At 38.3% G+C, this 24,249-nt stretch overlaps 1 protein-coding gene across 3 annotated transcripts in view; it reads left to right on the top strand.

Annotated features, from left to right (window-relative positions):
• Nucleotides 1-12,532: 12,532 nt before the first annotated feature.
• LOC145676913 (STE20-related kinase adapter protein alpha-like) overlaps nt 12,533-24,249 on the top strand; it is a 55,565-nt gene continuing 43,848 nt past the window's right edge. The window contains exon 1 of one of the 3 annotated variants that reach the window (XM_081747684.1): nt 12,533-12,601. The gene's annotated coding sequence lies outside the window, so the exon portion shown is untranslated. Of the gene's footprint in view, nt 12,767-12,936; nt 12,958-24,249 lie in introns of those variants that run through there. The other 2 variants (XM_081747683.1, XM_081747685.1) reach the window with 2 other exon arrangements.

Here is a 24,249-nt window from a genome sequence, read left to right as displayed (position 1 = left end):
TATATATATATATATATATCGGGTGTTGCAAAATAAGTGTTACAACTCTTGGGAGGTGACTCCTGCCACTGAGACAAGAAAAAAAGTTCTCTTCAACTTTCTGCTATCGGACATAGTTTCAGATCTACAAGGTGCCGAAAGCGTGGGAAAATGACTTTCGGACGCCAATAGTTCGGAAACTATCCAACATAAAGAGGGCGGGTAAAAAATTCACTGAAGAAGTCATACCTGCTCTATTGAATTTTGCATGTTTCAGAATCCTACCGTGCACGCGCAAGGGATTCCCCAAAGGAACGTAGGGAGTCCCGGATAATCTGCCAAATGAAACTTGGTTAAATGGATATGAATTGATAGGCAACAATAATTCGTTTGTCTTAAGTCGGTATCTGGAACAAATAGAAAATGGCGGACATGTTTATGCCTGTTGTGTGTGGTTGCATAAATGCCAGATACGGATGCTGGCCAAGAGTTACGTTCTGAGTATTAATTGTAGCGAATTTGTACTCAAATGCTCTAGAAAGACATCTGGAGTGTCGGTAGAGCATAACAGATGAAGCAGGGTGATTCACATGTGTGGAAACACTTAACGAAAAATGCCAAGAAATGTACTCATAGTCAATAAACGTGAGTTCAAAGCGTCGGAAATGTAAGGATTAGCGTCAAGAACATGAAAGCCATTGCCAATTCTCCAATAATATTCCTTCAAACCGATGCAATATGATGTGCACGATTGCATACTAATAAGGATGCAACAACTGAGGCCAAGTTCAAATTATGTAATGGACTCACAAAGAAACTGGGTAAACTAAGTGAATGTCACTAGTGGGATCGCATGATCGATATTGAAATGTGGCCAATGTGTGTGTTGATATCAACATGTAGCTAATGGACAAATGTCAACATGTCACACTACTGCTGGGACACCAGCTCACGTGCGAAAACTAGGAAAATAACGTTGTACATTCTGCTATTACATCTGGTGCACCTTTTGGTAGAACGTAACTAGAACACGATTGTATCAATGTCCCTCTTTGTTTGGGACATTGTCCCACAGTCGACACATATGAAAAGAATTCTCTTAATGCATGGTTCAAATTCAGATAGAGCGTGAAAATAACAAACTTGTATCATGTCCCACGTCTTCTGAGACATATGAAGTACTCGAAATATAGGAAAATACCTCCAGAAATTAGTATCTTACACACAGTGCACATGCCAAGACAAAGCCTAAAATGAACCGATTTTGCACATTTAACACTACAGCTGGAATACCATACATATGGAAAATAAAACGACATGAGAAATAGGAAGAAACGTCTTAAAGCTCTGATTGTTTACAACTGTGCAGTAGGAGTAACAAAATGAAACACACAAGTATGTCGGGAGGCTGTACAAGAGGGCTTGCCAAACAAAGTGGGTACTCCTCAAAAAAATTAATACAGAGAAAGTGAGGCTTCTTCGAACCTCAGGGCTAGAGCGCTCGCTTTTGCTCGCTCGCGTGGTCGCAGTTTCCAATCCTACTGGGAACCCACGGTCTCAGATTCAAGACCCGAGTAGTTATTTTCCTATTTTTCGCACGTGGGACGATGTACCGGCAATGGTGGGACAAGTTGACATTTGTTCATTAGCTACATGTTGATATCAACACAAACATTGGCCACATTTCAATATCGATCATGCGATCCCACTAGTGACATTCATTTAGTTTACCCAGTTTCTTACTGAGTCCATTGTACAATTTCAACTTGGACTCGGTTGTTGCATCCTTATTGGTATGCAACTGTGCACATCATATTGCAACGGTTTGAAGGAATATTATTGGTGAATTGGCAATGGCTTTCATGTTCTTGACGCTAATCCTTACATTTCCGACGCTTTGAACTCACGTTTATTGAGTATGAGTGCATTTCTTGGCATTTTTCATTAAGTGTTTCCACACATGTGAATCACCCTGCTTCATCTATTATGCTCTACCGACACTCCAGATTCTTTCTAGAGCATTTGAGTACAAATTCGCTACAATTAATACTCAGAACGTCACTGTTGGCCAGCATCCGTTCCTGGCGATTATGCAACCACACACAACAGGCATAAACATGTCCGCCATTTTGTATTTGTTCCAGATATCGACTAAAGACAAACAAATTATTGTTACCTGGTAGGAAGCCTATCAATTCATATCCATTTAGACCAAGTTTCATTTGGCAGATTATCCGGGACTCCCTATGTTCCTTTGGGGAATCCCTTGCGCGTGCACGACAGGATTCTGAAACATGCAAAATTCAATAGAGCAGGTATGACTTCTTCAGTGAATTTTTTACCCGCCCTCTTTACGTTGGATAGTTTTCGAACTATTGGCGTCCGAAAGTCATTTTCCCACAATTTCGGCACCTTGTAGATCTGAAACTATGTCCGATAGCAGAAAATTGAAGAGAACTTTTTTTCTTGTCTCAGTGGCAGGAGTCACCTCCCAAGAGTTGTAACACTTATTTTGCAACACCCGATATATATATATATATATATATATATATATATATATATATATATATATATATATATATATATATATATATATATATATATAGGATGTTAGGTAACTCCACCGACAAACTTTGGGAGGTGATTCCTTATATGAAATGAAAGAAAAAAGTTCTAATAAACATGGGACAAAAATCGTCTCCTTTCAGAGTTATGAATCGCCGAAAATTCGAAAAATCATGTTTCGATACGCCCTGCCTTAGAAACTATAGGACCTATCCCAAGCGGTTTAAGAAATTACACAGAAACTGGTATGCGATCTATCTAAATATCCATGTTTTACCATCTGTTATCGGCGAAATGAACGTGCCATTAGTACTTAAAGGAATATCCCTATACCTCAACTTCCTTTTTACAGTTCGTTTCGCCGATAACGGAGCACGGTAGAACATAGATATATAGATAGAGCGCATACTACTTCCTTTGTAATTCCTTAAACCGCTTGGGATCGGTCCTGTAGTTTCTAAGGCAGAGCGTTTCGAAACGTGAATTTTCGGTTGTTCATAACTCTGAAAGGAGACTTTTTGTCCCATGTTTATAGAACTTTTTTCTTTCATTTCATATAAGGAATCACCTCTCAAAGTTTGTTTGTTGGAGTTACCTACCACCCTGTATATATATACCGATATATATATATATACCCGACATATATATAACACCCGATATATATATATATATATATATATATATATATATATATATATATATATATATATATATATATATATATATACAGGGTGCGGCACGTAAAACCGGCCCGTAAAGTGAACACAAAAAACGAAATGTAATGTATTGAATATAACTACTCACCTTCACAGCAGGTGCTCAAAGTGTCCTCCGCCCACTTCAACACACATGTGAGCACGATTGAGGAGATTCATATATACCCTTGTTAGTTCTTGTGTTGTAATGCTATTGGTGACATCCTGGATCCTGGTCTTGAGTTCTTCAATTGTGTGTGGATTTGTTTCGTATACTCTTCCCTTTAACAGTCCCCATAAGTAAAAGTCACACGTGGACAAGTCTGGTGACCGAGGAGGCCACAAGCCTTTGCTGATTGTCCTCTCTGGAACTGGTATGAACATCTCATGCACAAGGGACAATGATGCAGCTGATGTGTGGCATGTTGCACCGCCCTGCTGGAAGTAACATAACTGACGCTCCTCTTCGGTCAAGAGTGTATAAAACTCCTCCAGGATTCCCATATACACGTCACTGTTCACTGTCGTCTCAAAGAATATGGGCCCAATAACACGTGTGGCGGAAATGGCACACCAAACACCAATCTTCTCATCATGCAAGGGTACCTGGTGGATTGCGTGTGGATTTTCTGACGACCAATACCGGTTGTTTTGGGAATTTACGTACCCAGACAGGTGGAACCACGCCTTGTCACTCATGATGAGCATTAGTGGATCCAAGAAACCACTGGTAACATTGCTCAACAGCCATGAACAGAAATGCACCCTCTTCTGCAGGTCAGGCTCCTTCAGTTCTTGCACAACACTTATCCGGTACGGTTTTAACTTCAGTCCCCTTAAAACACGTCTGCAACTTCTCTCACTCGCATGAACCTGTTGACTCAATCTCCTGGTTGACTTTCGAGGACTTCTTGTCATTATCTCCTCCACCTGCATCTTTAATTCAGGTGTGCAGACAGATGGTCGTCTGTTCCTGGGAGCATTTTGAACCGATCCTGTACGCCGCCATTTTTCAATCAATTCCTGAATGGTGCTTTTTGCTGGCACAGAACGTCCTGGAAATTTCTCCCGAAACAAATTCTTTGTTTTCACAAAAGATCCAGTGAGAATGAACCCTTCAACAATGGCGACACGCTCGGGTATCGAATACGGCATTATCACACACTGACACTCACCCGGCTTAACACAACGAGGCCTTTTTCTCAACTGGTTTCGACAAATTTCACTGGCTGCGGCTGCACGTGACTGCTGCAGGTCACGTAAGTCGACCCGACCTCGACACGCCATCTCTTGGTAGGAAGGTAGATTATTTAAGTGTTGCCAAAAACACAATATACCAGAATATTACGACAGGCCGGTTTTACGTGCCGCACCCTGTATATATATATATATACTGTATATATATCGGGTGTTGCAAAATAAGTGTTACAACTCTTGGGAGGTGACTCCTGCCACTGAGACAAGAAAAAAAGTTCTTTTGAACTTTCGGCTATCGGGCATAGTTTCAGATCTACAAAGTGCCGAAAGCGTGGGAAAATGACTTTCGGACGCCAATAGTTCTGAAACTATCCAACGTAAAGAGGACGGATAAAAAATTCACTGAAGAAGTCATACCTGCTGTATTGAATTTCGCATGTTTCACAATCCTACCATGCACGCGCAAGGGATTCCCCAAAGGAACGTAGGGAGTACCGGATAATCTGTCAAATGAATATTGGTCTAAATGGATATGAATTGATAGGATTTCTACCAGGTAATAATAATTCGTTTGTATTAAGTCGATATCTGGAACAAATACAAAATGGCGGACAGGTTCATGCCCGTTGTGTGTGGTTGCATAATCACCAGGTACGGATGCTAGCCAACAGTGACGTTCTGAGTATTAAGTGTAGCAAATTTGTACTTAAATGCTCTAGAAAGACATCTGGAGTGTCGGTAGAGCACAACAGATGAAGCAGGGTAATCAACATCTGTGAAGACACGTAACGTGTAGCGCCCCAGAGGGCCCTAATCCCTGGCAGGCTACGGCTAAGTCTGACGCTCAGTGCCGGAGCACCGAGTTAATAGATGTGTGAAAAGGGTCGCCACCTGTGAACTGCTTGGAACACAGGAAAGAAGTAAGCAAAACACCAAAGACAGGGTAAACCTGCATTTAGACGATCTAATAGAAGCATAACACAACTATACAACGGTAAACGAATCCAACCTGTGCGAGACTGCCCCCTGTACACTCTACGAGTGCACCGAGAACAGCCCTTTCCTTGTGCCGTGATTTCTTTACCTGAGAATAAAACAAGGAAAACTTAACTATTGAAAATACAAGTATGAGGTTTGGTTTTTCAAATTTAAAATTTGTAATTATAAGGGTTGTAATATTTATTTGACTGAGTATATTTTCACAAATAAAATTATTCACTATTTATTATACACGAGTAAGTGGAATGATGTGGTTTACTGACATTGAGACTAGAATCAGTTAATGTAAACTTTCTGTGACCTTTTAGCTTGCACAGTCATGTGACTAAATAGACTTATACTGCATAAAACAAAATAATAACGATAAATTAAACATACTATATATAGGTAAACAAACACACAAAGAATACACACTCCAAGAAAAATTATTATGTTAATAAGTTCACCATGGCTTTAATACATACTTAAAACAAACTAGCTCGAGCAATTTAATTTTTAAGAACCACGACTAGTCGGGTGGACATAGAATTGAGTGAGGCATAAGTATAAACAATCATACACCACTAAATTATTACAAAAAGCTAATGAACCCTTTTTGGAGAAACATCATGTCATCCTAATATTAATTGCAGTAAACGTCGCCAAAAACGACAACCGATCCTGACTGGGTAGGATTCCCTGAGGTGGACAAGTTTGACAAACATGGCTGTAAGGACTTTGTAACGAGCCATGAGTTGATACCGTAACATACCATAATAATTGACATTGTGACATAATATAGACCCATGTAATCAATCTGCAGTGGAATACTACTGCGGCTAAGACACCTTCAGGCAGAGATAAAGAAGAAAGAACTAGAACGAGAACAGTATGACTCCTACAAAGAGTTAAATCAGTTGTAACACAACCATGACAACCAAAGAGGACAACATTCTTGACCAACTTGTGCTACGTGGCCAAGCAAACTTTGAACGGTGGAGGCGTGCTCGTGGCTTAACCATAACGATCCTGAAGGATAGTTATAAGCTATGCACTTCATCTTATTCATAAACTGCTTCGGAAGTAACTAGTAACTGCTTCGGAAGACTTTTGATAAATACCACCGATTACCTGCAAACCAACATTTTAATAGTGCACTGGCAAATCCACAAGAGGGTGCGATATGTGCACATTACGTCGATAAATCACTGAAAATGAAGACAAATTCTGTGCGAAGCAGAATTATTAGCCGGCTGCGAAGGCGGGCTCTTATCACATGGGGTACTTACCCTTATGGCAGGCATTGGATAAATATGACATACTATCATTTTCTCAAATACACTATCTACACAAGCGAGAAGCATTTCCAAAAGAACACTGATTACACAAGACACACAAATTACTGCGTCACTCACACACGCAACATTGAAGCTTGGATATATTGCCCAATCACTATCGCTGGGTTGATCCTCTGGATTAGTCAGCACTGGAGTCTGATTGTAGGAAGACATCCTCATTTCAAATGACCCTTCCCCGGGCAGAGAGGAGATGGTGGGGCATCCACTTCCTGGATGACAATGGTCAGTCCCGATGATACGGTGATGGTACACCGATTTAAGATTATAAACCTGAGTGAACTATATGAATGGCACGAACGTTGGGTTATCACCAGAACCTTAAGACTGGTTGCTTTACCAAGATACGGAAGAAGCGCTTGAGCAAAACACGCACAAGTAAACTTCATGGCTTGGAACTCTACACCTCCAAAGTACAGGATTCTACTCCCTTTACAGGACTTATTGTTGCATGCTCACTTTTGCACATAGCAAACGAAAATAATTGCTCAGATTGACTATAAGGTTACAAGAGCTTGGACTGCTGTGCAATAAATTCAAGATTATCATAAAGATGCGATAGTCACTTAACCATACAGACTGATCACTTGGTTTGCTGCGTTGGCTGCTTCCTGGAATACACTCACAGAAGGCTAGTTTGCCCTTGATGGGTTGACAATACGATCTCGGAACTTCCATGGTAGGTAACAGAACCGATGCAAAGTGATAATGCAGATGGAAAAGATGATCAAACATTGCATTGCTTCATTGCCGACGTGGATGGGTTGGGGGCCCCGCTACCAAGAGCTTAGCTGTGCATAATAAGATTTAGTTTAAACCACAAACTAAATATGTGCGCTAATACTGGCATAGTGACAAAGCCACTCCCTAAGACTGCACGCTATATATGTAAATTTGCTTCTACGAAACTATTGAAGATAACTTGAGAAATTCGCGCACACAATGTCGACTCACGTGGTAGGCTAAGGCAGGAACCTGTTTTCCAACTCCATCCAAATATTGCTGCTATTCAAACTAGTTGCACAAACTGGCTGTGAGGAATCGTTCCCTATATTGCAAAGTGAACTAAAACCACTTTGGATACTCTGATGACCACTAATAAACAAGATTTATCGAAAATATGTCGGCAGGCGAAAATTACTATCACCCACTACGTTTTCATTTTTCTGGCTGAGTACCCAGAATCCTTTGCGAGCACCCGCGAACATGATGTTTCAACAGGGTTGCCAAATACAAATGGTTACAAGAAGTATATTGTAAGTTATACTAGTAATACAATTGTAGATAAGTTATAAAGGGGCGTTACAAACGAAAAATGCCCAAAAATGGACTCATACTCAGTAAACAGGAGTTCAAAGCGTCGGAAATGTCAAGAATAGCATCAAAAATATGAAAGCCATTGCCAATTCCCCAATAATATTCTATCAAATATGATGTGCACTGTTGCATACGGATAAGGATGCAGCAACTGAGACCACGTTGAAATTGTGCTAGGGGACTCACAAAGAAACTGGGGAAACTAAAGGAATGACACTAGTGGGATCGCATGATCGATATTGAAATGTGGCTAGTGTTGATATCGATATGTAGCTAATGGACAAATGTCAACATGTCCCACTACTGCTGGGACACCGTCCCACGTGCGAAAAATATGAAAATTATTGTTACCTGGTAGAAACCCTATCAATTCATATCCATTTAGACCAATTTTCATTTGGCAGATTATCCGGGACTCCCTACGTTCCTTTGGGGAATCCTTTGTGCGTGCATGGTAGGATTGTGAAACATGCAAAATTTAATACAGCAGTATGACTTCTTCAGTGACTTTTTTACCCGCCCTCTTTACGTTGGATAGTTTCCGAACTATTGGCGTCCGAAAGTCATTTTCCCACGCTTTCGGCACTTTGTAGATCTGAAACTATGCCCGATAGCCGAAAGTTCAAGAGAACTTCTTTTCTTGTCTCAGTGGCAGGAGTCACCTTCCAAGAGTTGTAACACTTATTTTGCAACACCCGATATATATATATATATATATATATATATATATATATATATATATATATATATATATATATATATATATATATATATATATATAGGGTGTCCCAGCAGGAAGAGCAATATTTTGGGAAATGGTACTACGGGCGATTCTAAGTGAAAAGATTTATATGAACATTCGTCCTAATCTCAACGGTTTGAGAGCTACAGGTTGTGAACCATTTTTGACTTAAATGTTGCTTATTACTCATCCTGTATTTATTCTACAGAGGCGGGGTATAGCGGATTTGAAAGGTGATGGAATGACCTTTCCAAAGGTATGCAAGACGTGGCAGTGATGTCTTTGAAAACTGGGTTATTGAGGGAAAGTTATGATTATGTAAGGGAATTGGTTCGCAACACTGATTCCCTAATTACCCTCAATAATTTCCCTTCCAAAGAAGCCACTATCACATGTTATATACCTTGGAAAGGCAATTCCATCACCTTTCAAATCCACTATACCTCACCTCTGTAGAGTAAATACAGGGTGAATAATAAGCAACATGAAATAAAAAATGATTCACAACCTGTAGCTCTCAAACCGTTGAGATTAGGACTAGTGTGGTAATTGATGGGGGAAAGGGGGAAATTCCCAGACACTTCTGAACACTTCCCCGGAACCGTGAGAAAATACTGTGAACTAAGAAATTATAACCTATTCCATATTACAGAGTTATTTTCCTGCGAGTACAAGTTTCTTTTGGAATGTGTTGAGAAATGAATACAATCTGCAAGACAGTGGCGTATTTTGATTACTACCGAGCCTACCGGTAGCAGCCCTAGAATATTACAAACTAAAGTTATAATATGAACTAAATTATATTAATAATTTTATACTTTAATATCTTCTTTCAATGATAAAATTTTCTGAGAATTGTATGTATTTAGAAAGATCCATTGAATTCTTTGCACGCAGCCTGTCTCGCGAACTTAAGTCTTCAATATGACAACGCAGCAGAAATCACTCTCTAGTTACTACAGTAAGAATCGTATCAGAGCATTCCCCTTCGCTCCACCTCCGCCCACAGCGTACGAAGGAGCCACCAGGTAAAAGCAGTTGCCTCTAGATAAATCGGTTTCTTGGGCGTGAGTGAAGAGTAAAAGGAAATTAGACGAGTAATGACAGTGGATTTTGGGGGAAGTCTTTTTAACACTTCCCTGCCATCAAGGGGGAACTACATAAGATTGCTCAAGATAATTTTAATCCACCTATACTAATTAAGCTAAATAGGATTATATTTTAGTTTCTTTTGTAGCCATAACTCTATTCTATCACGGTGCTAACTTTGAAGTGTTTGGATGAGTTGTGCACAAAATTTCCCTTTTCTAATACAAGAAACATAAGTACTCAATTATCTTAACTCTAAACTAGTAAATACAAAACAGTTTTAATTTTGAAAGCATAATATAAAAAAATATTCGAAAATTTTAATTTTAACAAAATTTTCCGTTCTTTCCAAGCTCTTGAAAACCGCAAAAAAAAAAAAACTGGTTTCTTACCCAAAATTTCCGTTTTTTCTCCAGGCCTTCACAACACTAGTCTGAACACACATTGCACCGAACGCTCCTAACGATGGGCCTCCACACCCGACGACCCATTCATGCGCAAATGTTAACATCACGATACCGGCAACTACGACTGAAATGAACACGTGACCAGCGCCACTGGACACTGGCACAATGACAGAGCGTTGCATTGTCGGATGAATCCCGGTACCTTCTTCATCATGACGATGGGAGGGTGCGAATCCGTCGTGTTCCAAGGAAACAGCTCCTTGACACCTGTACTGCAGGACGGAGACAAGCTGGCTGCGGCTTAATTACTATCTGGGGAACATTCACATGAGCATCCATGTGTCTAATCGAGCTCGAGCAAGGTACCATGACGGCCGAGGCGTATCGCACACTGCTTGCAGACTACGTACACCTCTTCATGATGACCATGTTTCCCAACGGTAGAGGCATTTTTCGACAAGATAATTCACCATGTCACAAGGCCAGGAGTGTAATGGAGTGGTTCGAGTAACACAGGAGCGAGTTTCAAGTGATGTGCTGGCCCCCTAACTCGCCGGATCTGAACCCAATCGAACACATCTGGAATGTGATTGAACGTGACGTCAGGGCGCATCGCCCCCCTCCGCGGAATTTACGGGAATTAGGTGACCTGTGTGTGCATATATGGTGCCAACTCTCTCCAGCGACCTACCAAGGATCATTGCGTCCATGCCAAGACGCGTCACCGTTGTTATCCGAGCCAAAGGTGGACATACTGACAATTAGGTAGGTAATCATAATGGTCTGGCTGATTGTGCGTATATTTTAACTCGTATATTTTGTCTCGACTCGAAGTTCGAGACGACTCGACTCGACAAGACAGAGACTGCCGAATCGAGAAAGAAACACATTTTCGAGTCGAGACAAGCTTAAATCTTGACTCGACTCCACTCGTGAGCATCCCTACTCCCAAACAACGTTGGTGTTGTTTGAAACAACCTATATAGATATTAATAAGTTTTGTATGTAGGTAGATAGATAAAATTAAACTCAACTACAGTAGACATGTATGCACAGAAAAACTATTCTGGCGATACAAGCGGGCCCGGATCCACAGGGGGTAGAGGTCCGGGGCCTCCTAAATTTTTGCTGACTGCCGTAAAATTGTCACGGTTAGCTTTCAAATGAACTATAATATGGTAATGAACTATGATATGGTTGGATCAGGCCCCTTCTAACTTCTACCGGTCCCCCTACATTTAGGGGCTGGCTACGAGCCTGAATACAAGTAGTTGATGGAGAAAAGCTCCCAACAAAATCCTTCAAATTGGAAACAGCACAGTAACTTAGATTTTTTCTGGGGGGACAAATGAGGTTTACGACTTCTTAAAGTGAGAACAAAATATTCAAATTGTAACTGGTGTTTAATTGTTTGGGCTATTCAATGTATGTTGTAGTGTTGTACGTAAATATATTTTCCATTGTACACGTAGTTTGAATGGAGTTAATGTCGTTTGTTAGTTTACGGTATTCAATCACGCAAATAATAAGCTGCTTTAAAGATAAATTCTACACCATATGATTATGGTTTTGATGCACAGTACTTTGGTTTGTTTGTTGATATATATGTTAAAATGAATGTTGTTGGATAATTCGAATTTTGGATAATTCGAAGTTTTTTCGTGTCCCCTTGGACTTCGAATTACAAAGAGTCCACTGTAATTAAGGGGACAATATTGACAAATTTCAAGGCTATACGAATATATATTATTTCTAGGGTCCCTATCTTACATTATTTAATTTCCGAGTTTGAAACTGTCTTGGGTACACTATAAGTTATTGCTCTGCACCTTGTATATCACCTCGTCATTAAGAAATCATGTATAATAACTATTTTTAAGTAAAAAGCAAAAAAAAAAAAAGGCTCGTTGTGAATCTCATTGAACGTTCAAAGTGCGAGCGGAGCGAGCAAGAAAATTTTTAACAAATCCTTTTTTTCAAACCGACAACAATATTGTTTTAATAGGGCACCAATACTTTTACGGGGCGCAGCGTCGTTTGCTCTTATCCAACACTTTTTCTTTTTTCTTGCTCGTTCGGCGCCCCCTTGCCATCAGCGCCGGGGGCAACGCCCTACGGCTCTGCTTGTTAGCTTAATTTAATTACGCAATTTTTGAATTTAGCGCTTTTCTAGAGTTTTTTGTAATCTGACTTAGCTCATTCTTCAAAAAAATTGGCAACACTGTTAAGAACGTCTTATGCATAGGCTGGTAACGCTGTCGATGAATTAGAAGTAGGGTAGGAAATTAGGATTAAGTAGTCGATTAATAATCGTTTGTATGCATGTGAAAAGTTTTAAACTAATATAGTAAAAGCAAGTTTGTCTTTAATACTTGGGAATATAATAGATTTGTGTATTGAAGTTAAACATTAAGAGTTCCACACCCAAAAGGCGAAAATAGTGTAAGTGTATATCGTATTTGAGGTGCTAAGAAGCTCTTCAAATCACTTCCTATGAACGTTATTTATACACTATGATAATTCTCAGTTAAAGTAGATAAATAGTTGTTACATATTGACAACGGAAATTCATGATATGACAAGTACAAGTCAATATGGAGGGTAGTAAAATTGAAGTTCTAGTTTTGTAAAGAGTAAGTTAAATTTTACGTGTATGTAGTCTAGTACATATTTTGAAGTAATCAGTTATCTTTTTGTAACTCCACACAAGTAGAAAAGTACAGGTTGTATCTACGTACGTACAAATTACTTCGGCCTTCGTGGCGAACGGTAGGTCCAGTACTTTCAGGCCTGAAAACGTGAAAATTTTGTTATCTGGAAATTCATTATCACTACCGGAGAAAAAGAATTCACATTCAGGCAAATTTTTACTTTGACTCCAACTGTGACTTCAACCGATTCATGTGATCCGGTTCCCGGAGCAGTTTAGGAATCATTCCTAAACTGCTCCCGGAACCGGATCACATGAATCGATTACAATTACTAACACAGTGAAAGTAATGTACGATGTTAAGAATTATACTATAAGTACAAGGGCCACAATGTTACTATACGATGTTAAGAATTATACTATAAGTACAAGGGCCACAATGTTACTATACGAAGTTAAGAATTATACTATAAGTACAAGGGCCACAATGTTACTCAACATCAATTCAGGTGAAGCGGTGACTATGAATTTTGAGATCTAAATGGGGGGCTACCGCCCCCCAACCCCCCGCTCAAGTACCATAAAAACATCCAAAATAATAATAAATAATCACACCACTACTATAAAGCTAAGATAAGAAGGGAAAAATTAAAAAAAAAAAACACTCGTCTCTAATCATAAATCAGTGCATGACAAAGAAAAAAAAATTACATCTCAACAAGACAATAGGACAAGCAGCAGCAAACCAAATACTTTGCCTAATACTCAAATGCAAAACAAATCAAGAATAAAAATAATATGAATTAACAGTGAAAGAAAACACTCACCATTTCGCCATAGGAGAAATCTCATGAATAATGAACTCACAACTGCTGATTCCACACACGAAAAAATAAGATACCAAGAACACATGCACAATACTCAACATTACTGAAAAATGTTCCTTTCCGCACACACGTCGTTTTATTAAACCGAGCACACTTGCTATTATTACAAACAAGAAACCAATAAACGTCCACTTTTAGAATACGTCGAAAATATCTTCAGTTTAGACCACAACTATGATAGGTTTTCTCTAACTCAATTCAACCAATTCAATTACGCGCTTCTCGAATGCCACAAACAGCAGCACACACATACATGCACACAGAACATGTGACTACTAACCAACTACCATATGACTACACAGACACCTAGTGGGAAAAATATGAACTAAGACGTCACACCAAAGGCATGAACAGTTCTAACAAGTGACTCACGCACAAACAGTTCCAGGAAGTAACTGAACCTATAAGAACCGATTAAAGTCACAGTTGGAGTCAAAGTAAAGACTTACCCACATTCACTCTGGGAAGAATTGACCATATTGTGTGTAAATAGCTACAGGAAATATGCCATAAAAAACTGCATGTAGATGACACAAACCAACTAGTACTAGGTGGCCACTAAAAAGCACAAATGCTCTCTAACTGAGTTAGAATAGGAGCGCAACAGAGATCCGAATGGTAGCGCTGGGTGCGTTCTATGCGTGTAAACTGATAGCGCTGGAAACACAGGGCTACGTTAAATTGTTGTTTTAAAACATTCACTGCTATTCTTATCTTTGTTTTCTTAACACATTTGCTGCTATTCTCATCTTTACGTTATGGTAGAGGACTTGAATAAGAATAAGTACTAAGATAAATAACTTTCCCAGTCACTTTTTTTTCCCCCCACACTAACACTATGTTCACATTGCTTTCGTAATGCATTGACTGCAGTTACATTCGCACCATCACTACGATAGCTATTCACATGTACAGTATCTCCCTTTCTTTATTTGACATTACTCAAGCAGACGGTTCTACCAAATTTTCACACATTTATTGCATTTTAAGGTTTCTTTTTGTAGAACATGCACTAAATGAGGAGCTAGTGCATAAACCAGGGACCAATTTGTGCTAGGTGGCTACTAAAAGGGGAGGTTCTAGATTACTGGTCCCCCGTGTAGGTTAGTAGCTACGTTGATTTCTTTCTGTACTAAAGTTTATTCATTTAATTTTTACTGTATTGTCGAGCGAGCGTTAGCGAGTGAAGGTGGGTTAGAGCCCCGCAGGGCACGTTGTTTTGGCTCAATGGGAAGGGGGGCCAGTAATCTAGAACCTTGCCCTACTAAAAGCACCGCTATCTAACCGAGTCAGGGCAGGAGCGAGGCCCGAGCGGAGTGAGGGGGTGCGTCCGTAGGGAGCGGGCGCGTCAGCTACAGGGGCATACGCGTAAACGAGGATAGTGGGAAAAGGCTAGAGTGCACTTTATGGTGAACCAGAGATTTTATCACTGGTTGTAACATTGGAGGAATAAAGTCGCTTATTTGTAACAGGTACGGAATCGGTGTTTTAGCAGTTGGTGGCATTGATGTCTCCTGTGCTGTGGTTGGCTGGTTGTGTTGTAGCTGATTGCTTGTTATGTATTTGTGACTGATGTTCGAATGTTGTACAGTTGAACATGTGTGTTGCATTGGTGAAGTGTGATGTTAAGTCAGTTTGAATGTCGTTTTGTTGTTCTGATATTCTCAAGTGAGTATTATTATTATTTTTGTTCGTTTGTTGAAATATGTTTGTGATACTGAAGTGAATTCCTATCGTTTCGCAATATTGTGTGGATTGATTAACATTGGGAAGAATTTTTATTATATTTTTTTGGTTGTAATGTTACTAATTATGATTTCATTATCAACGATGTTCTGGAATTCCCTCGAAACTTAGTAGGCACACTGTTTCGGATTGGTTGTGTTTCTGTAGAGAGGTGTGTCTTGAAACAATCTTTAGAAATTCTGGTCTTATCGGAGGTCCTGAAATAACAGATGAGATAGACGAGAGTTTGTTCGGTAGACGCAAATTTAATGTGGGTCGAATGCGCCGTAGTCAGAAGTGGATAGTTTGCTGCTGGCTGGTTGGTGGAATTTATTATATTTTCTTTTCTTTTTTTCGTTATGCTGGACTGATTTATAATTAGTGGTGGGTGTTACTTTATTTTTTTGCAGTTATTTTTTCCTTATTACGTTAGAATTATAGTAGTGGTCTCATTATTTATTGTTGTTTGGGTGTTATCTTTTGGTTCTTGAGCGGGGGGTTTGGTGGGCGGCAGCCCTCCATTTAGATCTCAAAATTGATTGTTACCGTTTCACCTGAATTGATTTCTCGGAATAGTTTCGTGTCAGTTCTCAAGGACATTTCCATTATTCGTAGCAATTGAAGAGTAAATTTTTGGTGAGTGTTGTAGATCATTGGTTAGCAATCGTAATCTATTGTCGCTGTTGTGATGCACCTTAGTGTGCTGGTGCGAAGTTAATTACGATTGATTATTAGGTGGTCTGCAAAACTTGTCCAGAATTTATTTTTCGATTGATGGTATCATTTTTTGAACCTGATCTCTGTATTGTTCCGAGAAATCGGTTCCAATGAATGTTCGGCATAAAGTGCACTCTTACATGGAAAAATATATAAAATATCTGCAATAATTTTCACCTTCAAAAACATTTAAATCATCGTAATAATTCTTACCTTCAAAATGGCTTGGTACAAGTGACCCGCTGCGGGGAGTGATTTGTCTGTTTTGAATTTTTACCTTTTTTTTTCACACTTCGCACAGTTGATTTTAGGTTTCAACATACCATTACGCTGCAAAAACTTTATAATATGACGCTCTTTATCACACAGTTCTTTGTAATAAAATTTTATGTTTGCATTATATGCATCGCAAATGTCCATTGCCAACACGAACAGAACATTTCCGCTGTTTATTTTCACCTTCGCATTCTTGCATTCTTTCGCTTTCCGCTCCAGTAAATAGTTACAGTTAGGATACGTTCACTATCATTCAAAATGTATTTTAATATGATATCTAATGACAGAAATTACTTATATTCACACTCTACTTCTTTTACGAAAAGTGTTTCACATCGTATTTTACGTATAAATGTTGTTTTCGGTAGAACCGTGTGCTCGAGTGAACCCCTTTTTTATGGTCGTCCTACATTTATCTCATTTTGCTTAATTTCAACAATTCGTACCTCTTCACAAAACGAAATCTTGTTGTAAAACTGAAAATCTATATGTCGTGAACCACCATCTTTCAAGTAATTGCCTCCTTACACTCTAATGTCTGACGTCAGTATGCTTTCGCTTAAAAGTAACATCAAGAAGACGTAGCTTTTAACATATGAAAGTAACACATTAAATTTGTTTCGGCTAGTAGAACTAGGAATTTGAAAAAGTATTTATTGAAGCTTAACAACTGCTTAAAATATATTACGATGCAAAAGTAGGTACCTCATTGGGGTTTGGGTGTACCATGCGGTACCTAATACCTGCATTTTTTAGGTATTTTGAAGTGTATGTCTCTAAAATGTTGTAAACAAAGGTTACTGATATCTGTTTACCGAAAACTGCAAATCGGTATGCCTCATGGTTACCGAAATATGGGGAAATAATGGCCTACACCATAGAGGTGTAGGGTTTGCGTACTAAATGATGAAATTTCGAAGAAAAACAATAACAGTAATACGGAGGCCTAACAACCACCTCAAAAGTAGTTTCAGATCTAAAACACACACGCATATATGGGGTTTGTGGGTACTATTGGGTTTGCAAAATTCCGATTTTTTTCACATTATCAAAATATGTCTAATAAATTTTAGAGAACGTTACAGGTGTGTGTTTATCGAAAACTGAAAGGCGGGAAGCCAAACGGTTACCGAAATATGGAGAAATAAAGAGCGTTGCCAAAGGTATTTGGCGTTTGCGTACTGGACGGTACTATTTTGTAAAATTTATAACTGATACCTAACAACAACTCTAGGAACACAATCTAAAACATACGTAGGCTTACATCCCTATGGAGTTTTTGGGTTCCATGGGGTTCGTAAAACTCACATTTTTAAATATTTCGAAGATGTGACTTAATGCTGGTGGAATGTTTTCTTGAGAACCTGGTCAACAGATAACTTTTCCCTCGTATTTGATTGCAAGTAATGTTTCCAGCTCATACTTTAAAGAGTACAACTGTAGCGCGTGATAGACTTATTCCAATATCTACATTTATTGCCATGATAACAGTGACAACGTAGCAGAGTGTCGTATTTAGAGATTGGGCTATCGGGCTCAATCCCCCCAAAATAAAGTTGTTAGATTTTCACAATCCACGTACAACAATAATCCTTCTTACCATTTCTAAGAATTGAATTGACTTTTCATTTTCTTATGCTCTTTGTTCAGAACTAATACTTTATCAAGTTTCATTCCATGTCAGAAATGCGTTCGTTTTTTGTTTCCTGTTCTTAGTTGTTATTCTCTCGTTTCTCCGATCATACTTTCGACCGTTGTAAGTTGTGATCAAGTCGGCCGCCGTCAGTAACACCAAAACTAAGAGGAGCTGATAAGCAAAACTGGTGCCCCACACCAACTTGCATGAATATCAACATAACAGGACTTTAGTTGTTATAGCAAAGGAATATTTACATCGTGTAATTTTAAAGAAAGGTAAATGTTTGAATTAAAGAAAATCAAGAGGGGGGAGGGGAATAAGTAGCCTGGGAAATTAGGTAGCCCAAGAGGATGCTTCCTTTTTCTTCTATGAATAGAATAAAAGGTTAGATTCACTGCTAATTTTTTGTGTTATCATATTACATAAAATTCACCAGTCTGCAATTTTTACCATTAAAACTTCAATCAGTATATTTAAGCTTTAACTTGTCTCAATATATATATATATATATATATTTTTTTTAGGTAAAAACGTACACAGATAAAATTTAATATTGATATATTATTGTCTAAAATGAAATCAGTTATGTTGAAATATTACAAATATTCAACGTGTGTTTGCAGGTGCGTCATTTAAGATTTGCCGGGAGGGGGGGGGGTTAGATCCTCCACCGACATAAAGAGTTTCACGTTTTTCCTAGTATATTAGTAGACAATCAATTAAAATTTATTTAATTCTTAAACTCAGGTGGGCAGTTGCCCCCTGCTTCCCCGTGTTGTGCATAGTCTCCCGTAAAAAAAATCCTAAATATGCAACTGGCACCAACTATCACTCAAATTATTATACAGGCAAAGCACATTTCTCCTGCAACGTGAAATCATTGGTATTAAGCTTTAGAATTTCACAAACTGGTAAACTTTGGTGACACAGATATGAATAAAGGTTTATTGAACAGTGTGAAGATCACTGACGCATGTGAAATTTCATTCTGGTTTCCAGATGCATTTCCCAGAAGGAGGAAAAATGCTCAAAAACACCATTCTCAGCTGTGCGGGAGGGAGTCTTTCTTTCAAGAAGATTATACGGAACCTGTTCATTTATTTATTTTTTAGTATATATCTGCTTCAGATCCAATGGAGTTTCAACATTCAACGGACAATTAACAAAAATAGAGAAACCAATTTGTTCATTACCAATGATAGTGATCACACGAAAGCTTGTAACTGGAAGTATCGTTTTGGAAGAGTATTCCGAATGACATGCTTGTCATTACAAGGTGTCAGGGTTGGCTGGTTTAAACCAAGGTGGTTTAAACCATGGTTTAAACCAAAAAACAAAAAAATGTTCGTAAAAGTGTAAGTGTTTGTAAAATCTTGATGAACACACATTTGTGGGTTATCACGTTTCACTCCCGTATATTATTCGTATTATATTCAGACCTAAATTCCCCATTCATTACTCAAAAAGATTATACTACAAAAGAAACTTTTTTTTTTTTTTTTACAAGTTTATAAATGTTTATTTTGTGATTTTTTTGTAGTTATTATTGTTATGTAATTGCAATCGAAGAAAAATTCTAAATATTTTTTCGTTTCAATGTTTACTATTGATAAAATACATCGAAAATGCCGTACTTTTTGTGTGTGTGTGTGGGGGGGGGGTCATACAGACCCCACGAGAGGCATTTAGTGAAATAAGTATCTTTGGTATCTGTATATGTATAAATGAGTCTGAGCCAAAGTGGACTCAAATAATTCGTATCTTTATTCACTTTTCTTATTGATATGCAGATTAAGTCGGTGTATTTCTTTAATTTGGACCAATAAAAGTCGTTGTTAACTAACTTGAACTAAATTAGTTCTTCTGTACTCCGTCGTACTTTGAAATTGTTCATATGTAATTCTGTGTAATGGTTTCACTTGTGCAACTGTTTGGGTATATTTTTGTCCTTCTGAAAGTTGTATCTTGACAGTTATATTAAGAAGCATGTAAAGATCAGTACAACGTATTTTTTTTTATCAGGATTCCTTCATGAGTGAGTCGGCAGACGTATCACATTTGTGGCCAATTAGTCCTGGTTCCGAGTTCAAATGGAGGACAATTTCCCTCGGATGTAACTCGAGAAGCGGTTTTTATTCCGCTTTAAGCTTATGTGACCCCTTCCAGCATAACCCGGTTGTTGCATAATAACATCAAGGCGAAACAAACTTATTTCTGTCTATATATGATATAGAGCAAATCATTTAAACCATAAAAACCTGGTTTAAACCAAAAAAACCGGTTTTTTTGGTTTTTTAAATAAAAACCATGGTTTTTGCCAACCCTGCAAGGTGTATATTGAATAGTAATCGGTGAACATAAATTCCCGTTAGCCTAGGATTACCATATCAAAATTATCGAATGCCAAGGCATTCTTTCAATAATAGCATGATTTTTCAGTAATAATAATAATTTTAAAAATTCATTAATTTTTGAAATAGCTTCTTTTTTGTATTTTAAAATTGTGTTGCCGATGTTGAAGCTGTTTCGTTTCAAACGAGAAAATCCCTTCTTCTGTCTTTGTCCAGGCTGTCTTCGATTCTAAAACAGGGTGGCACCAATTGTCAGGTTAGTTTTAATACATTAAGGTCTTATATCAGATCGCCACTTGGGTATGCTATTCATGTCATTTTGGTCTATCTGTTCAGTTATCTCGTTTTGAAAACGAAAATAAAAATAAACGCACTTTAAAAATAAATAAATAAATAATTAAAAAAAAACTAAGAGTAAGCTATCCGACTGAGAGCAGTATTATGTAAAAAAACAGAGAGCCTAATGATAACAAAAATGAACTATGATTATGAATTTTCAAGACAGACTGTATCACATGCACATACATAAATTCCCCTCCCCATAAATATATTGAAACAATATTGCATGTTGAAATTGTGGTAGATTATCTCGTTTCATACAACACACTTTAAATCCGGGTATAACTGTTTAGTTCTATTTTTAAGTGAGAAAGGTTAACACGTACTCGCAATATACGTAATCCATGGTGGAGCACATGGCCTTGGAAAGAAGTTAGCAATATCTCAAGTCACATTGCAATATTAGATCTGCTATTTTATATTTTCGGAGTTGTGTGAACAGATGATAATTTCAAGAGGTGGCCTGGGGAGGAAATTCTATCCACCTCCAAAAGCTAAAAATTTTCCTCCGTGCATATCTTTGACTGTGCTTAACGTGTGTTATCAGTATTTTCTCAGTACTATTTTCACCCACCCCCCTCCTCTACAAGGTGGTGGTGTAATCTATGAGTTTGTACTACTGCTGACAAGGATGTCCTCACAATCGCGCAAGTGTAGTGCGCTCACCGCTTGCTCGGTAAGATGCATGGCTCAAGAAGACTTCTTACCAATATGTTTATCGAGAACAGCAAGTCAGAATACTTAACGGTTACAGATAAACCATTAAATAAAAACGACATCATAGGAATGTGGGTATGCGTACTAGACGGTACAATTTCGAAAACATAATTACTGGGGTCTAACAACAATTCACAGAACAGTTTGGTTTAAAACAAATGTACGCCCGTATGGGGTTTGTACAACTACAAATTTATACATATTCCCAAAACATGTCTAAACAGAGTTTTGAAGAACGTTACAGACATGTGTCCAACGGAAACTAGAACTCGATATGTCTAACGGTTATCAAGATATCAGATGAAGAGAGACACCATATTATGGAGTTTTCGTGTTGGTAAAATTTTCGAAACCAGTGATGAAAGGTTAATAATAAGCAATTTCATCCTAAAGTAATTTGTAGGTATCTCCATGGAGTCTACCAATATTAAATTTTAAATGCTTTTGAAAATATATCTTTACCTTTACATTTTTAGAGTATTAGAAATATATATTTAACCAAATCTTCCAACAGGTACACCTAACGGCTAGAGAAACACTCCGAAATAAAAGCATATTAGTAAACAGTTATTAATACCCAACAAAAATTAAATATGATGGTACCCCTGTGGGTTAAATTAATAAAACCTCTATCTTAATATCTCATATAGTAAACGATATATATATATATAGGGTGTTTCAAGACCACCGACAACGTTTGAGAGGTGATTCCTGACATGAAGATAAGATGAAAAGCATAGACCAACTTAGGTGCACAAATGCTTCCTTTCGGAGTAATAGGCTGCCGAAAACATGAAAAAATGAACTTTAAAGGTCCATAGCTCCAATACTATGAAACCTACCATAGTCGGGTCAAGACTTCACTTAGGAACTAGTAGGTACCCTATCCAAATATCCATGTTTCAAAATCCTGCAGTACTTCCACAACAATTTTTATAGGAGTAAGTAGTGATACTTCAAATTTTATGCCCATTGCCAAACTCACTTTATAAAAATTGTTTCGGAAGTGCCTTAGGATTCTTAATTCACTTTCCCCGTTATTGTACTGATACTTTCATTTCCTGATTTAAATATTGCAACAGACCACCGCTGTGTTTGAAACATATTCTTCTGTACAGGAGTCTTGGACTCAACAGTCGGAGCTCATGTTCTGATTCTCTTTAAGCTGCAGGTTTATGGTTCTCATAACCGATTCTGGACATGGATGTTAACTAAAATAGGTGTAAATTTTAGAAGGATGGTTACCAACCTACCAAACTATGCTGCAAAAGCTACAGAGTTTACTCTGTCCGAAAATTGTTTGAGAAAAAATTATCACGAAGAGTTAGTTTTGAACGAGATTATATACTCCATGCGTTGCTTCTCACTCCCAATGCACTTTTCAAAGCGTGCGATCCACTGCATGAGAGGAAGAGGAAAAAAAAAAAACGAAGGGAGTGATTCGGGTGATGTGGATGGCGATACAGCAGGACCATACCGCCCAGTCCTGTGTCGGGAGAGTTGCACATCCCGCCATAGACGAATTCAGTAGTGTGGTGATGCCCTACTTCGCTGGAAGTGACGAGAAGATAACGTTGGGTCGGGTATGCTGAAGCAGTTCGAGGTATCTTGGAGGTGTGAAAATGGTGTCAATGAATGTGAGTCCAATGACCATGTATTTTAAATTACACGAAACCAGGACTTCTTTGAATGCGTCTAACCTTTAATGGATGGGTTACTGCACTCACTGCAGTACTTGTGATTCTGATTGTGGTTTACCAACCTCGCTATATAAACGACTCGTCGGACTACAAAATACTCTGTGCAAACGAAGGATCATGTTGATGTTAGCATAAGATCCAGGGACAAAATTCTGTCCATCTAACTTGGTCATGCCCTACTAGTTTCCAACAGAGTTTTATTTTACACGAATGCCACTTGTTGTTTTCAGAATCCGCACAGTGGACACCTGAATGACATCAAACTGCTGATAAACGCTGTTTACTTCTTATTAGACTTTGGGGAAAGAATGCCACTATTATCGTGGACATGTGTTCGTGCCCGCAACTGTTTCAGACTGCTGCTTCTTGGCTCTCCGCCATATTAACTCCTTCAGAAGTCTTAGTTTAAAGATGAGACAGTACAATGTGAAGTTAAGTTCTTCCGGGATATCTCTTACTACGTTCCTCAACCATTAAGATTAACTTAATCCTCTCTTGTGTTATCAGGGCTGTCGTACAGATATGATATCAACGTTAAGTGTAAATAACTTTTGAATTGTTACAGCTATCAAGAAGCTACAGTGTTGCATCTACGGGAGAAATTCACTGGTTGTGTAGCACTTCTTATTATTCTCTTGGCATTTACAAAATGTAACATTGATTCAATATGGAAAGAATTTCAAGATGTAAGCCGAAAAAATCCCAAAAGCACAGGTTCTTTAAGCAGGTGCAGTTTGGTCTCTGTTGTATTTATCCTTTCGAGAGAAAACGGTATGCGAGGGGACTTCTGTACCACCTCTGCTGATTGCTTTCAAAATGTAACCAAGTCACGGTAGACATCCAAGTTGGGCCGATATCAAAACTCGAATTAGCGTGGAATATTATTTCCGAGGAATGGTTTAAAATGACGTAGTAGCGTGGTTA

The sequence above is a fragment of the Thermobia domestica genome, unplaced genomic scaffold (assembly GCF_964235325.1).
Source record: "Thermobia domestica unplaced genomic scaffold, izTheDome1.hap1.1 HAP1_SCAFFOLD_472, whole genome shotgun sequence".
NCBI lineage: Eukaryota > Metazoa > Arthropoda > Insecta > Zygentoma > Lepismatidae > Thermobia > Thermobia domestica.
This window is presented reverse-complemented; position numbering and strand designations above follow the sequence as displayed.